Source organism: Dendrobates tinctorius, unplaced genomic scaffold (assembly GCF_039654945.1).
Source record: "Dendrobates tinctorius isolate UK_male_01 unplaced genomic scaffold, ASM3965494v1 ptg000332l, whole genome shotgun sequence".
Lineage (NCBI taxonomy): Eukaryota > Metazoa > Chordata > Amphibia > Anura > Dendrobatidae > Dendrobates > Dendrobates tinctorius.
In genome coordinates, this window is record NW_027361998.1 from 9,804,504 (window position 1) to 9,810,503 (window position 6,000).

Below are 6,000 nucleotides of genomic sequence, written 5' to 3' on the forward strand. Positions count from 1 at the left end.
TTATACATATAATTCTATGATACCATATCTACTAATAGGAGTCCAAAACACAAACTGACCAAACTGCGTACAGAGGATGGATAGAATTGCAAGATAAATTAAGCACAATGTTTTATGCCCAAAGCAATGGGAACAACGTAGTGAAAAAAAGAACAAAGGGGTACATGATTCATGAAAATAAAATAACATGCAAAATATAGAGATATCAAATCAGACACAGGTGTCACATCAGATGGATTTTAATGTCTTTAAAATCACTGGGAAAAATTACACTGTCATATTACTATTAAAGAGGAACAGCAATGTAAATCAGGTAGTATGTTACCACTGAGTGGTGTATACTGAGAGCAAGAACCTCTGATGGGAAAGAAAACTCCTTGTAATCCCATCAGAAGAAGCCCACATGATATGTGCATCAAGGGGACTCAGAATGTGGCTGACTAGTACTGAATAGCGGTAGTTAATGTGCATAGTGCTTGTGCGCTTAATGCACTACATGCGGAGACTATACAGCGCAAGCGATAAACTCCACTTTGAATGCATTTATGCTTGCACTTTGCACTTTATATGTAAACTAGCTGAAGAGCCCGGCGCTGCCCGGGCACAGTAAATAAGTGTGGTTAGTTATAGCAAATTATAATTATCCTCCATCCCATAGTCCCATGCCCATATACCCATCATACATATCCACGATCCCATAGGCCTGTGTCCATATACCCATCATACATATCCACGATCCCATAGGCCCGTGCCCATATACCCATCATACATATCCTCCATCCCATAGTCGAGTGCCCATATACCCATCACGCATCCTCCAAAACATAGTCCCATGCCCATATACCCATCACACATCCTCCATCCCATAGTCCCATACCCATATACCAATCACACATCCTCCATCCCATAGTCCCATGCCCATAGACCCATCATACATATTCGCAATCCCATAGTCGAGTGCCCATATACCCATCACACATCCTTCATCTCATAGTCCCATGCCCATATACCCATCATACATATTCGCCATCCCATAGTCGAGTGCCCATATTCCCATCACACATCCTCCATCCCATAGTCCCATGCCCATAAACCCATCACACATCCTCCATCCCATAGTCCCATGCCCATATACCCATCATACATATTCGCCATCCCATTGTCGAGTGCCCATATACCCATCACACATCCTCCATCCCATAGTCCCATGCCCATATACCCATCACACATCCTCCATCCCATAGTCCCATGCCCATATAACCATCATACATATCCGCCATCCCATAGTCCAGTGCCCATACACCCATCACACATCCTCCATCCCATAGTCCCATGCCCATATACCCATCATACATATTCGCCATCCCATAGTCGAGTGCCAATATACCCATCACACATCCTCCATCCCATAGTCCCATGCCCATATACCCATCACACATCCTCCATCCCATAGTCCCATGCCCATATACCCATGATACATATCCGCCATCCCATAGTCCCGTGCCCATATACCCATCATACATATCCTCATCCCATAGTCCAGTGCCCATACACCCATCACACATCCTCCATCCCATAGTCCCATGCCCATATACCCATCATACATATTCGCCATCCCATAGTCGAGTGCCCATACACCCATCACATATCCTCCATCCCATAGTCCCATGCCCATATACCCATCATACATATCCGCCATCCCATAGTCCCGTGCCCATATATCCATCATACATATCCTCCATCCCATAGTCCCGTGCCCAAATACCCGTCATACATATCCTCCATCCCATAGTCCAGTGCCCATATACCCATCACACATCCTCCATTTCATAGTCAACCATTATGACATCATAATGAGCGGCGCGGCTTGCATCTTATGATGACATCAGCGTCGCCATGGCAACCATTATGACATCATAATGAGGGGCGGGGCTTGATACACACACACTTTTTCCCCATTATGTAGATAGGGGCAAAATTGTTTGGTGAATTGGAATGCGCGGGGTTAAAATTTCACCTCACAACATAGCTTAGGATGCTCTCCGGGTTCAGACGTGTGACTGTGCCAAATTTTGTGGCTGTAGCTGCGACGGTGCGGATGCCAATCCCGGACATACACACACACATACATACACACACACATACATACATACACACATACATACACACACACATACATACACACACACATACATACATACACACACACGTACATACACACATACATACATATATACACACATACATACACACACACTTTGAGCTTTATATATTACATTAGAGTCTTGAATCTTTGATTTCCTATGCAATTTAGCCCTTATACTGTGGTACATTTTTTACCAAAAATATGTTTTGGAAGTTTCTGGCATGTTCCCATTTGACACACTTCTTTCATATAACTTTATGTTAATGAAGGATCTTAGTGGAGCAAGGCATTAAAAAGGGTTTTCTTTCCCATCAGTAGTTCATGCTATCAGTATACACCACTATACATACTACCTGATTTGGACTGCTGTTGCTCTTTCAAGGGGCTTTCCACTACTAGGATAACCTCTTCTTAAACTAAATGTTCGGCACCGATAAAATAATTAAGCCTATACTCGTCTCCCGTTCCAGCACCGTTCCAGCAGTGTCGGCACTCGCTGTGATTAGGTGGAATGACATGTGATGCCTGGCGTCCAATCAGCACTGACATCACAATGTAAAGTTAGAATTACTCGGTGCCGGACGTCCTGATGCTAAGAGAAGAAGGCCAAAGATGATATTGTGCAATGGAGAAAGCCGGAAAGCAGCGACTGGTGGTGTGGAGAATTGGTTGGAGGGCTATGATGGTAGTCGGATAGGTGAGTGGCATTATTTTCTTTAATCCTTTTCTCGACCTTCTATAATTCAACAAACTGGTGGCCCACTGACAAGCTTTTGATAGTTAAGTTGTTGAGTTTGAGCAATCTGCACTCGACTCCCTAACTGCAAAGGAAACTCTTACTCCCAGGAACCACTGTAGGTAACAATCTAAGGAAAATGTCCATACACACTACCAGATACCAAAGTGACTGAGCCAGGCAGGAAGGTACTGAAAGAGTTAGCAGAAGAAATTACAGAACCACTAACCAGAATCTTTGAAAAATCCTGGAGAAAAGGAGAAGTCCCAGAAGATTGGAGAAGGGCAAATGTTGTCCTTATATTCAAAAAAGGAAAGAAGTATCTGGGAATGCTTAGCTTGCAAAAAAGGAGGCTATGAGGAGACTTAATAGCTGTCTACAAATATCTGAAGGGCTGTCACATTGTAGAGGGACTATCATTATTATCATTTGCACATGGAAACACGAGAAGCAATGGAATGAAACTGAATGGGAGGAGACACAGATTAGATATTAGAAAAAACTTTTTGACAGTTAGAGTGATCAATGAGTGGAACAGGCTTCCACGAGAGGTGGTGAGTTCTCCTTCAATGGAAGTCTTCAGAGGCTGGACAGACATCTGCCTGAGATAGGTTAGCGACTCCTGCATTGAGCACGGGGTTGGACATGATGATCCTGGAGGTCCCTTCCAACTCTGACATTCCAGGATTCTATAATTCTATGAACACTTTGGTGCTTAAAGATAACAGTGATGTATCTGGACAGATTGATGAACCTGGTGATGCCTCTGTCCTAATGAACACACACAGTTCCTGGAGGTCTCAGTGTGACCTCACACAGAGTCATGGTATGGTAGGTGTATGAATTTTGGAAATCACTGTTTTCTTAGTCAGGAAAGCTCTGACTTTAGGTGGCCATAAGGTGTGCTGCTCTATAACAAACTCTTGGTATCTAAAACGTTTGGGGTCAATCCAGTTCTTGCGCGGGGAACCCTTGCTTTCTACATCTGACTCCGACCAGCAAACAAATTTCCTCCCAAAATTACTACTATTTAGGTCCTAGGGGGTTTTACATTTTTTTTCACAAGTCCTAATATTATCATTATGATGAATCTCCCATGACTCGCCTTATTCTGATTCATTCTGCAAAATAATTAATCTCGAGAGTTCACACCCGATAAATGAGGCCTAATAAAAACCTTCTATTACCTGTTCTGCAGATCCGTTCTGTCCACAGCCTTTGATCATCTCACTTCCGCATTGTTTGCTCCTGTCTTTCTTCTGCTTTTCCTTATACCCCAATTTCTTATCTTACATGTAAGTGAATGAGATGTATTCAGCCCGCGTTGTATTCACAGGACACGTATTATAAAAGTTTACTCCACTTTCATTAATGTTTCACATTTGGAAATCCAAACAAGGGGCCGATCCATTGTGGCTTTTGTGCCTATTTTGTGTCTACTTTTTACAGTTTTAAGGCTGTTTCTTCATTTTTCACCAAATTACCCTTTCCTGTTGTGCCTATTTTGTCGTCTATTCTCTTGTTCACCATTGCGGATGGAGTTTTGTAATCCAGATGTCTGCGGCTGATTCATTATTTATGACTTTTTAAAATGTCAGAACAGTTTTGGACAAATTCAGTCCAGTGTCAAACATCGCACACAGCCAGAAAGTTTTGTGCAAATGTTAAAGTTGTGTGACTTTGCTTTAAAAAGACTCAAACAGGTGCAAGGCAAAAATAAAGAGCATTTTTTTTTATTTTGTGCAAAATTCACGAATCCGCTCGTGCTGTTTTGAAGAATTTTGAGCAACAATTAGCACAAGGCAAACCATAGAATTGACTTAAAAAAAAAACACAGATTATAAATTTGGACCGACAACTTTGCTGAAACTTTCTTTATAGTTTTGAGGTAATTGACAACCAGTGACACTGTGAAGTTCTGTTCCTTGGATTTTCAATCTTCTTTTTCACTTAGACATGGAATCCATCAGACTATTATCCCATAATGCACTACTCTCTCGTCGTATCCGAACATCGGCAAAATTCTGACTTTAGTTCTCAGGTAAAGGCAAACCTGAACCAGATACATGAAGCGAGTGACATCATTTTATCTGCATTACAACATATTTCCTATCATCTCCATCTTTTACTCTGTCTCCAATAATTCAACCATTAAAACCTTTTTGGCACTGATGTCATCAATTACTGTAAACTATAGAAAGATAAAGAATGAGAAAACTGAGGGGTTTTATACTGCCCCTCCTTGTTTACAGTGTGTAAAAAATGAAAAAGTTTTATTATGGTGTTATTAATGCACATTACTGCAGTAGTACATCACAATCAGATTAGGCCTTAATACACTGCTCAAAAAAATAAAGGGAACACTTAAACAACAGAAAAGTTAACTCCAAGTAAATCAAACTTCTGTGAAATCAAACTGTCCACTTAGGAAGCAACACTGATTGACAATCAATTTCACATGCTGTTGTGCAAATGGAATAGACAACAGATGGAAATTATTGGCAATTATCAAGACGCCCTCAATAAAGGAGTGGTTCTGCAGGTGGGGACCGCAGACCACATCTCAGTACTGGTCCTGCTGCTAGGTTGTTGCCCTCCTACAGCCCCCTCCACGTCTCCTGGTGCTATGGCCTGTCTCCTGGTAGCGCCTCCAGCCTCTGGACACTACGCTGTCAGACACAGCAAACGTTCTTGCCACAGCTCACATTGATGTGCCATCCTGGATGAGCTGCACTACCTGAGCCACTTGTGTGGGTTGTAGAATCTGTCTCATGCTACCTCGAGAGTGAAAGCACAACCAACATTCAAAAGTGACCAAAACATCAGCCAGAAAGCATTGGTACTGAGATGTGGTCTGTGGTCCCCACCTGCAGAACCATTCCTTTATTGAGGGTGTTTTGATAATTGCTAATAATTTCTATCTGTTGTCTATTCCATTTGCACAACAGCATGTGAAATTGATTGTCAATCAGTGTTGCTTCCTAAGTGGACAGTGTGATTTCACAGAAGTTTGATTTACTTGGAGTTATATTCTGTTGTTTAAGTGTTTCCTTTATTTTTTGAGCAGTGTACAGTATATCCCTATGTTAGAGAGAGAGAATGGAAAGAAAGAAGGAAA